We start from the raw sequence: 12609 nt of genomic DNA on the forward strand, positions 1-12609 counted from the left end.
ACATTTCTATTTTCCTATTTTTGAGCTCACTCTATCTATATCTGAAGATATTGGTTGTAAATTTTTAGTCCTGAAAATTTCCCTGTTTCTATTAGAACAAAAACTAGTAATTACTAAGAGAATCATTAAGCAATTATATAATATTCTAGGAAACAAAGAGAGGACCGAATGGGATGTCTTACAGAGAGTATTTATGTCTCAGGACAATGTGAAAAAAAAAAGAAAAAAAGAAACCTCATTGATTATAATCGACCTGAATACTGAGGAGAGACTTTGATTCAGATGTCTGTCAGTGTTTCCATTATGTTCTTAAATCTATTGTGCATAATCTTCGGGAACATAATCATCATTTATTGTGTAGCAAGAACACATGAATAACAGAGTAGTGAGATCAATTACCTGAAATATCCAACCAGAAACCTGATTGTGTCACACCTTTTTAATTTTTTCAATTCATTAATGCTATACATGAGTATTGAATAACTACCACATGCCTTTCTTCTTAATGGCTGGATATACAAGTCACAATATTTCCCATCAAAGAGCTTACATTAATAATCAACAGAGCATTAATCTTGTACTGACAAGTGAAAGAAGGCTTCCCTGAGAAGTGCCGAAGTTGAATTATAAAGGGTGACTACAGCTGTCAGCTGAAATCAGAGGTGGGTGAAGTGGGAGGGAAAGGCATTTTCAGGCAGAAGGAAAAATATGTACATAGAGGCAAGCATTAATACAGTGGGTTTAGGAAAAGGTGACCAGACATCCCGCTTTTGGCGGGACCGTCCCGATTTTTAACAATTTGTTCCGCGTCCTGCGGTGTTTTAAAAAAGTCCAAAAGATTTAAAAGAATCTGCCCCAAAAATAGGAACTTTTTAAAAACGCCTCAGGACGTGGGACAAATTGCTAAAAATTGGAACTGTCCCGCCAAAAGCGGGACATCTGGTCACCTGAGTTAGGGGAACTAAGAGTGGTTCAGGAGAGTTGGACTGTAATATGGAATGCTGAGAAGTGCCAGGAGTGGAAGCTAAAGGATCTGGATCATAAAAACAACCATATATACCATGCTCAACCCATTACTTTATCATTAGGGCAATCTGGAGCAGTTGACCTGAGACCATTATGCAGTCATTTCCTATCAGAGGAAGCATCCGTGTCTGTCCTCTGGGAAGCACTTACACACATCACAACAGGCTTCAGGGCAAGAGGTGTGTCCATCTTTTAACAGGTGATTTGAACTATTCACTAAATTTCCCACAGTTCTGCAAACCTTAGTCTCATCCATACATCTAGATCTTTCTTGGCTTTCAATTATCTCTAAGTTCCTCATTTCTATGCCAGTCACATAATCCTCATCTGCCCCAAAGTCTGGTATTTATTTCCTTTTAATAAATAGAGAGACCTCTTATTATCTAACTTATAAACTTTTCCATTTATCAGTCCTAGTCCTCTGAATGTTACTTTCACATTCTTGCATGAACTGAATTATATTTACATGGAGTTTGTTCCTTTTCCCTCACATCACGTATCTCATGAAAGGATCCCCCATGCTCCCAACTGCCATGAGAGAGAGGAACATCAATTGATTGACTCCTGGACACACCTCGACAAGGAATCGAACCTGCAACCTGAGTATGTGCACTGATTAGGAGTCGAACCTGCCACCGAATGGTGTACAGGATGACACTCCAACTGAGCCACACCAGCCAGCGCCAACTACTGATTGCAAGTTATTTAACTTTTCTCCTACAATCCCTGTCATCTTCAACACTGGTTTCAACACGCTTCTCACTAACACCATCTCCAGCTCTCTAATTCACCCATAATTGTTACTCTTTGCTGAAGTCCTTTTCTACTTTATCATTTTATATCCTGGCCTTCAGTACCTTCAGCCCCATATGTTTGTCCACCTTAGAAACCCTTTGGCATGATTACACGTGCACCCTATTCATCACCAATAATCACACCATCTTCAGCATCTCAATTTGAACACATTTACTGTCAGACAACTGCCTGCCAGTCACCTTTATGTTGGAGCAGTATTTCCACATCATCAACCTTCCCATTCACCTACCCATACTAATCTCTCACCCTCCACCACCACTGTGCTGCATCACTTTGCATATAATTCCTCATTATAAACACTCCCTTGCAAACATCCTCAACTCTCTTGTCCCTCTTTTCCTTAAAAACACTCAACTGGTATTTTGATCAGAATGCTTTTTTGTTAACAAGTGGCAGAATACAATTCAATGCATTTGAATGAGTAGGAAAATATTTGTTTCTCCCAATTTGGAAGTCTGAGAGTTCAGAACAGCTGGATCCTCAGGCAGCAGAGTGATCAACAGGCTCCTGTCTCTCAGGCTCTTTGCTCTATTTTCCTCTGTAGGAATATTAATTTCTAGCCAATGAGAATGACTCCCCAATGACACTGGACATAATCTTTAAAATCAATGGCCTTAGAAGAAAGAAGATATCTATCATCACTCGATAAGTGAGTCTGACCTATTTGCATGATATGCCCATTTCTGCATCAAGCCCTGTGGACATTGGTGAATTCAGTGTTTGAAGTCCTATGTGCCTAGATTCAACATTCATTTCTGCTTCATGCTAGATTTGTGACTTTGAGGAAATAACCTTTTAAACCTCAGTATACTCAATGCTAAAATGAGAATAATGATAAAATAGGTGTAACAATATCTTTCTCATAGGGCTATATTGAGAGGATTAATGGATATCATCTGTATACATTACTTAATATAATGTGTGCACACATTAATATTTAATGAACCATTAAATCTCATAATCTTTTTCAGTCTGAGATGGAAGAGTGCTTTAATTAATTTCTGTCATGAAGTTTAATTTTCCCTATTGTTTCACTTCTGTGCCAACTTCTGAACTTAGAAAACCTGTAAAAAGTTTTTAAAGATTTAAAAAAAAGTTTTGTTGGCATTTTGATTAAAGTTTATTAAATCTGTAGGTATATTGGATGAACATGTGAGTTCTCTAGAAATAGTGCATTAAAAGTACATTTTTATTGATTTTAGAGAGGAAGGAAGAGGGAGAGAGAAATAGAAACATCAACAATGCGAGAAAATCATTGATCAGCTGCCTCCTGCATGCCCCCTACTGGGGACTGAGCCCACAGCCCTGGCATGTACCCTAACACAGAATCAAACCATGACCTCCTGGTTCATAGGTAGAGGCTTAACCACTGAGCCATGCAGGACAGGCAGAAAGAGTGCTTTTTAAAATTTTTATATGCCTTATTAAAATTAGAAGAGCTTTGCATGTGTGTGTGTATGCATGTGTATGTGTGTGTTATCCTTGCAAATGGGATCAACTTTTAAAATATTTTGAACTGATAAGAAAGCTATTGCTTTTTTGATACTCTCTCTCTTTTTTTTTAATCTGCCATCTTCCGGAATTTTCTCAGTTCTGAGTTTTTCCATTGTATTGGTTGCGCTATAAGGTAGATTATCTTGTGCACAGATAATTTTCTCTCTTCCATTTTATAACATAAAGCTTTTATTTTATTTATTTATTTTTTAATATATTTTATTAATTTTTTACAGAGAGGTTGGGAGAGAGATAGAGAGTTAGAAACATCGATGAGAGAGAAACATCGACCAGCTGCCTCTTGCACACCCCCTACTGTGGATGTGCCTGCAACCAATGTACATGCCCTTGACTGGAATCGAACCTGGGACCTTTCAGTCCGCAGACCGATGCTCTACCACTGAGCCAAACCAGCTTTGGCAAAGCTTTTATTTTTTATTGATTTGATTAGAACTATAACAACATTTTAATAGACTGTAACTTTTATTAGTGTAGGAATTAAGTTACCTTTCAACTATATTTCTAACTTCTAGCAAAGGGCAAAAATGTAAAAATTAACCCAAATGTGCTTTTATTGAAAAGGATATATAATTATCTTCTTGAAATTATTGAGGTGATAAATTATTTTAATTATCAAAAAATTAACTATTTTTAAATTTCCAAATAATACATACTTACTTGGGTATTTGGCTTATGTTATATAAAGGTGGTTTTAATTTGATAGTATCCTATTTAGGATTTAAAAATTTTATTCAAAATTTAGTTTTGGAATTTTCATCTTATCTCCTTTGTCAATTTTAATATCAAGGTAATTTTAGTTACAATAATTAGGGAGACATTCCATATTCTTCTGCATTCTAGAATAATTAAAAAATATAGAAGTAATATCTTCATTGAATTTGATAAGACAAAACAACTTTCAATGTGAAAGAATATTTTTGCTGGTAGTTATTTTTTTTTATTATTTCTAGCCTATTTCATCTATTTCAGTTTTTACTTCCCCCTAGTTACGTTTGGTATATTTATTTAAAAATGTTCTACTTGTGAACAAACAACTTTATTATTACAGAATGATTTGCTCTCATTTTGCAAAGTGTTCTTTCATGTATATTGCACCTTTGTTCTATTTATGTTTCTTATTTGTTTTGACAGAGGTGCTATATTTTATACTTCTTTCAAAATAAAAATAGCTTTTAAAGACTCAGTTCTACTGTTTATCAAGTACATCAATTTATGTGCTTAATTATTTTCATACTTTGTTTTCTTTATATTTTCAGTGATTAGCTCAGTTATTTTTTGTTAAATATAATTTTTATTGATTGGTTTTGGAGAGAGAGAGAGAGAGAGAGAGAGAGAGAGAGAGAGAGATGTAAAGAGAGAGAAAAACGTTGATTTGTTGTTTCACTTATTTATGCATCCATTGATTGTATCTTTTATGTATACTGACCGAGGATTGAATCCATAAACTTGGCATATTGGGATGATGCTCTAACCAACTAAGCTACTGGGCCAGGATAAAATATTTTAAATCTTGTATAAATTTTTATCAGGTTAGTAATTTAGCTGCATTTCTTAATTTGTATATATTCTAATATTTGGCTTTATTTTTCCTGACCTAAGTTATATATAAATATAGATAGATATAGATATATAGATAGACTATATCACATTTTAAATTATATACAGATTTTGTTTAGGTATTTAAAAATGCATGTTAATTTTCTGGTCAACTAGTAAACTGATCTATGATGACAAAAACTATAAATGGGCCTAATTAATATACTACTAACTGTGTGTATATACATATGCATGTGAAGATTTTGGTAAGTCTCTGTACATGTATTTGTTTTGTGGGATTATTTTTATCCTTCCTAACTTATTGCTTACTATAAATCCTGGACATGGGGGTGGGGAATACAGCAATCAGATGGTGTGAATAAAAATCTGTTCTGAGTGAGTAGAGAGCCAAACATTTATTTGTGTGTGTGTTTTTTTAAATGCATTTTTATTTATTTCAGAGAGGAAAGGAGAGGGAGAGAGAGAGAGAAACATCAACAATGAGAGAGAATCATTGACCTGTTGCCTCCTATACGCCCAGTACTGGGGATCTAGCCTATAACCCAGGCATGTTCCCTTGTCCAGAATCATACCTGGAATTCTTCAGTCTGCAGGTCAATGCTCTATCCACTGAGCCAAACCAGTTAGGGCCATTTATTTGGTTTTAACTGACCCATGGCCACATTTCTTTTGTACAAGCAGATTGACTCCCAAAAGGGATTCATCCATATTGGGTTTGGTCATATAGATTAGAGTTTTAAAATCTCTTAATAACAAAAGAGGGATAGGTACAAGAGTAATTTCATCTGCTGCTTCTCAGATAAATTGTATTTCAAAAACACATACTGAGGCATTGCTAGTAGATCCTTAGGAAAACCTATTCATATAACTTCCAATCACATTGAGCCAAATTTGAAAGATTATTCAAGGTTAACTCTAGCATAAGCTAATGTTATACCATCTAATTCAGAATTTTTTTAGTCTTTGATTAATGGGCATGTGTTTTATTTGTAATACTAGAGACCTGGAGCACAAATTCATGCACATTGAAAGGCAATTAATTAAAAGGTGGTCTATGGGGCAGGACTAGGCAAGCTGGACCAGACATGCCCTGGAACCAACCTCTCATGGTCCCTCCCTGGCCTGCCATTCCTGGGGTGGTGCCAGGGCTCAACAGGCATCTGCAGAGTGAGTGGGATCTTCCCTGTAGGTGGAGTCTCTCTGCCTGGCCTGCAGGGATCGGGTCAAAACTGGAACTCCAACATCCCCTGAGGGGTCCTGGAGTGTGAGAGGCACTCTGCAAAGTTGCTGTTGCTTGGCAGCTCCTGCACTGAGCATCTGCCCCCTGGTTGTCATTGCGCATCATAACTACTGCTCAAACAGTCAGATGGCCGCTTATGCTTTTATGTATATTTTGCCAGTGTTGGTTGGTCGGATGGATGGTCGGTCATTTAGCCTTTTATATATAGCTAATTTTGGAATGCTAAAACAAATTATAATTAAATTTGGTTGATTTGGTGGCCTGATAGAAAGCTTTTACATTTTTTCTTCTCATTCATTGTGTTTCTTTTTTTAATTTTTAAAAATTCTTTTGCTTACTAATTTAAGCATTTCTTTTGAATGATGGTTCTCCTTAATTGGAAACTACTGAGAATGGACCCCAACAATTTGATCCCTGCTATCCTGATTTAAAGGCACATCAATTTCTTCTTTCCCCATTCATTCTACAAACCCTTGTTGACTACACCTCAGTGCTAGATACTTCCTAAGAAAATGGGCCCATCCATGTTGAGCAAAACAAAGTTCCTGCTTTCAGTCTAATAAGGAAAATAGAAATGTTACAATGTGAAAGTTAAAATTTTGATACATGTGACATGAAATACCTGTTGAAATGTGAACATACAATGAATGAGCTGGGAGGCCAGGGGGAGGGTTATAAGAGGGAATGGATCTTCTGTTGAAATTGCATGTTGAGTAGGGGATTCACTAGGAAAAGTTAGAAGAAGATCTCTCTAAGCAGGGAGAGAAGCATATATGTATATGCCATGAGATGGGATAAAACGGGTAATACATAAAGAAACGAGGGCTAATGTGGTTTGGATACTGAAATGCAGTTGGAGAAGAGTTGAAAGAGGCTGAAGAGGGAGAAGAAGGTGTCTGTACTTTGCAGGGCCTTATTTTATATAAGATTTTTTTTTGTATTTTAAATTCCATGTGAGGCCAAACAAGTGCTTTCAATGGGTGATGTGACCTGATTGAAATTTATTACTTCATTTAACAAATATTCACCAAGTGCTATTATCTGTCAGACATTGCTCTAGGCAAGGGACATACAGCACGGACTAAAACAGATGAAAAGATGTCCTAGTGCAGCTAATAATGTGATGGAGTGTTTTTAATAGGTCAGAGAAGTCCTCACAGAGGAAGTGACATGAAAGCAAAAATATGAAGAAAGTGAGGAGACCCAGGAGATAAGCAAAGATGCAAAAAGCCCTATGAACGCAAGCCCAGCAGATAAAATATCATAGTTGTCCTGAGCCTGGCCAACCTGCCACTCAGGGAAGATTGATGCACATATATGCTCAAGTACACATGTCTGCACACACATGCACACATACACATGTCTCTCTGTGTATGCATATAATAGGCAGTAATTTAAGCATTGTATATGGATAAATTAGGATACAGAGATAATGTAGAGTGAGAAGAGAAACAGTAAGTCAAGATTTTTTTGCTGAATGGAGAAAGATGTGGATCTGAAGAGGAGAGAAAAACTTACAAGTATGTTGCATGACAGAATTCAAACAACAAATGTAGTGGTTACATCATTAAATGCTGCTGAGAGGTATAGAATTTCATCATTTGTTGGGTTTAATGACAACAGGGTTACTAAATCTTAATTTGATGGAGTAACAAACTAAGTTCATTGCAGTGGAATACATAGAATGGAGAGGGTGAGAATAGATAAACTTTTGAAAATTTTTTAAAAATCTAAAAAGAAGAGAATAAAATAGTATCTGAAGTTTATATATTAATGGGAGAGACTGCTGTGGCATGCAGATGAGATCTAATTGAGAAGGGGAGGTTGAATATACAAATGAAAAAGAAAGATTAATAATACTTTAACAGGTTACTTGAACTTGACCAATACTACACATTTTTTTGTGGAGGCAAATATCATCAGAGTAATCAATTTGTTTAATGTTATCACTTTAAGCATATGTTTTCAGGATCAACTAACCTCTATTTAACTAATGATGTAGCTTTTTAAGGAAAACAGAACAAATCTTTATTTTTCTCTTAGTTGAGTATTTGACTTCAATGATTCACTGCCTCAATCTCCCTTCACCAAAGAGAAATTAAATTTACATATTACATAACTTTACAATGCACGACAGTTTATAAATAGCTAAATTTTAGGGGCTAATATTAAGTACCCGAATGGAATTAAATCGACCATTAATCTCTTTCTTACTTCTGGGTTATTTATCAACTTGATGTCAAGGGACAAGGAAAAATTATCCAAACATTGTTTAGTACAATCATCATTAATTAGTTAACACTTATCCAGAAGGGTTTTTAACCTTTTGCTCCTCCAAGAATTATTCTAATGTCAGAGTATAATATAAATATCCATAGCAACCCTTCACTCTTCCAGCCTTAACATTTATCATAAGCCAATTAGCTAATAGAAGCAAGGAGGTGAAGGGCTGGTTGTGAAACAGCAGAATAGTAGCTGAAAAGGAACATGCTTCTTTTATAGTTTTTTAAATTTTGAACATGTTTAATGACCCGTCCTTTTTACTCTCATTTCTTTTCTTGGAACTCTTTGTTGATATGCAGTGAATGCATTTTGATGAAGGGCAAATTAGCCTAGTCTGTTATTAAGATTTTTACAACTTTTCTAAATAGTACCTATTCTTAAAAGAGGACACCAAGGCACATGCTCTAGTAGAGAGTACTAAATTCTGGCCAAATGGTGATATTTAGGACCTAATCAATACGGGTGTTCCTCACTTGGCACAGACAACTGTGAATGACAAGGGATTTGAAGATGGTCTTCTCCCATCTAATATAACTTTCAAATTGATTTTCCTTTTAATAATGTTTTCCTGGCTGATCGATCTGAATCCCTTTTCTTGAGCAAAATAAACTACCCAGGATTCACTGAAGAATCAAATAACACCGTATTAATCATTCCGGGAAATGTTGCAGGATTAAGCAATTTTGGATGATGTAGATGTTAAACTTACTACTTGTCATGAGCAAACTTTAAACTGCAGCTAAGGCCCCGTGAGTCATCTTGAGGAGCTGAAAGGGTGGGTTAGCTGCATGTGCACAGAAATGATGATTTGATACCCATCACCAAGGGAGAGCTCCAGACAGAGTAGAACCTGAGTAAACAAGACACTTGTTCTTTCAGTAGAAAGTAATTTACCATCACTGTCTAGTTAGTTTTAGACCAGGTACATTTCCCTTTATGGAGTATTATTGCCTAGGACTTTTCTTTTTCCTACTGTAAAGCCTCATGTCAAAACAAGTGATTGCGAAGGGTTGGAGGTCTTTGATAAATTGCCTGCAAATCTGGCAGTTTCAGCTATCTAGTGATTTTTTTCTATTCCTCTTTTAACATTTTTATTTATTCTTTTTAAAAAATGACACCCAGTCGAAACCAGTTTGGCTCAGTGGATAGAGCGTTGGCCTGCAGACTGAAAGGTCCCGGGTTCGATTCTGGTCAAAGGGCATGTAGCTTGGTTGCGGGCAGGTCCCCAGGAGGGAGTGTGTAGGAGGCAGCTGATCGATGACTCTCTCTCATTGATGTTTCTAACCCTCTATCCCTCTCTCTTCCTCTCTGTAAAAAGTCAATAAAATATATTAAAAAAATGACCTCCAACCTTTGAAATAGCTCTTATTTGTTTATTATCCCATTATGGTTTTAGTGATTTAGCTTACTTCTGTGAACACGCTGGCAGATCTTCATAAATTGTCTTATTAAAATATCACCAATGGAATTTCATTAAATATTTGCATTATATAATTTTCAGGTGTGCAATATTATCAATCAACATTTGTACGCAGTGCAATGTGATCACCACCCAGTAGAGCTGCTTTCTATTACCATGCGATTGACACTCTTCTCCTCATTGTTTACCTCCAACCCTTTTCTCCTCTGATAACCACCTATCTGTTCTCTGTATTTCTCAGTTTGTTTATTTTTTTATTTTTTAAAATTCGACATATGAGTAAAACCATATGGTATTTGTTCTTTCTCCTTCTGACTTATTTAACTTACATTGGTATACTCAATTTCCATCCATGCTTTCTCAACTGGCAAGATTTCTATTCTTTTATTTTTTATTTTGCTGAATTGTATTCCACTGTGTGTACATGTACCATCCACAGTGGGATATTATTGTCCATTAATTTTTTGAACAATCTCCATAGTAGCTGCACCAGTTTATAATCCCACTAACAGTGTATTAAGAAGAAGCACAAAGCTGGAGGTGTCACACTCCCTGACTCAAACTGTTTTACAAACTATGGCAGTGGTCAGCAAACTCATTAGTCAACAGAGCCAAATATCAAGAGTACAATGATTGAAATTTTTTTTGAGAGCCACATTTTAAAAACTTACTCTTCTTCTAATGCCAGTTCTTCAAAATCAACTCACCCAGGCTGTGGTATTTTGTGGAAGAGCCACACTCAAGGGTCCAAAAAAACCCCACAAATGGCTCAGGAGCCATGGTTTGCCGACCACTGAACTGTGGTAATCAAAATTGTATGGTAGTGGGGGGGAGGGGGGAATCAGACATGCAGACCAAGCCCCAGAAATAAATCCAGTCATATGTGGACAATGTATTTACAACAAAAGAGCCTAAAATATACAATGGAGAAGGGGACAGTCTTTTCAATAAATGGTGTTAGTAAAACCAGATAGCCACATGCAAAATGAAAGTAGACTACTATTTTACTCCATACACAAAAATTTACTCAAAGTGGATTAAAGATTCAAATGTAAGACCTGAAATAATAAAATTCCCATGAGAAAACAGAGGAGATAGGTTCCTTGATATTGGTCATTAATTTTTAAATTTTAATTACTATGACTAGTGAATCATATACAACTGTTTTACTGACGATTTTCTACTGTAGAGTTATAATAACAGCCTTGTGTTAGAGCAATCATGGTGATGTTTTCTAAGACTTTGTATGTGTTGGAAGTTAATTGTCTTTCTTAGGAGGCCATATTCTAGCTAAACAAATGACTTTTATGTTTGAGTATAAATGGTTTACCGCTTTTCGGTTGTTCTTTAGTAAGCATCTTATGAAAACATTAACTTGTTTTTTTCTGTGAGTTTAAAATTCAACACATGATTACTACTATATAAAACTTGAACTACCAGATGGTCCCTGACTTACAGTGGTTTGACTTACAATTTTTTGACTTTATGAAGTTGTGTGAGGGATACTAATTAAGTAGAAACCATACTTTGAATTTAGAATTTTAATCTTTTCCAGGCTAGCGCTTGGGGTTAGATACCACATGTTGCTGAGCAGCGGCAGTGAGCCACAGCTCCTTGTCAACCACGTGATCATGAGGGTGAACAACTGATACTCATCTATGCTGTGTTGCTACAGGGTTTTTTGTTTGTTTGTTTGTTTTTTTTGTATATTTTGTTGTTTTTTTTTTTTCACTTCTCATCATATCCACAAAACCCCCACCTGTGTGTCTGCTGCTTCTGGTGAGAACAGGAAAGCAATTACTCTTAAGATGAAACTCAAGATAGTTACCCAGCCTGAAGTTGGCAAGTCCTAAGTACATAAACTGCATGAGATATTCAACACTTTATTATAATTGTTGGCTATTTAGATTTGTGTTAGATGATTTTTCTCAATTGTAGGCTCATATACTTGTTCTGAGCATGTTTAAGGTAGGGTATCCTAAGTTATGATATTTGGTAGGATAAGTGTATTACCGTATATGCATTTATTTACAGTATTTACAGTGATTTTATCAGTCTGTAATCCTATCACAAATGGAGAAACATCTAATAAAACATAGTATCCCACTAATAGAGCAACTATTCTTTTGGTATATATTTTTTAGTATTTTATATTAAAATATTTGTACATATATATCTATAATAATAAAAGCATAAGATGTTAATTAAACTGGATAGCTTAATTACCTTCTGGATATCATTCTGGACAAAGCCACGGTGGCAGGGGTTGAGGCAGAGGCAGTTAGGGGCAATTAGGCAGGCAGGAAGAGATGGTTAGGGGGGATTAAGCAGGCAAGCAAGCAGTTAGGGGCTATTAGGCAGGCAGGTGAGTGGTCAGGGCGATCGTGCCGGTAGGATGTGTGCTTAGGAGCCATCAGTCCCAGATTGCAAGAGGGATGTCCAACTACATTCCCTGAGAGGTCTGGGATTGCAAGAAGGTGCAGGCTGGACTGACGGACCTCCCTCATTTCATGCACCAGGCCTCTAGTTTATGTATAATTAAGAACAAAAGAACACACTTAAGAAGACAGCAGTATGGCCCTGGCCACCATCAGCCTATACACCAAAGGGTCACTGGTTCTATTTCTGCGCAAAGGCATGTATCTGGGTTGCAGGTTCACTCCCTGCCTCTGGTCCAGGCTCTTGCAGGAGGCAAACAATCTCTTGCATCTTCCTCTCTCCCCCCCCCCCCCCCCCCCCCTCTCTCTCACTT

Source organism: Pipistrellus kuhlii, unplaced genomic scaffold (assembly GCF_014108245.1).
Source record: "Pipistrellus kuhlii isolate mPipKuh1 unplaced genomic scaffold, mPipKuh1.p scaffold_m20_p_8, whole genome shotgun sequence".
Lineage (NCBI taxonomy): Eukaryota > Metazoa > Chordata > Mammalia > Chiroptera > Vespertilionidae > Pipistrellus > Pipistrellus kuhlii.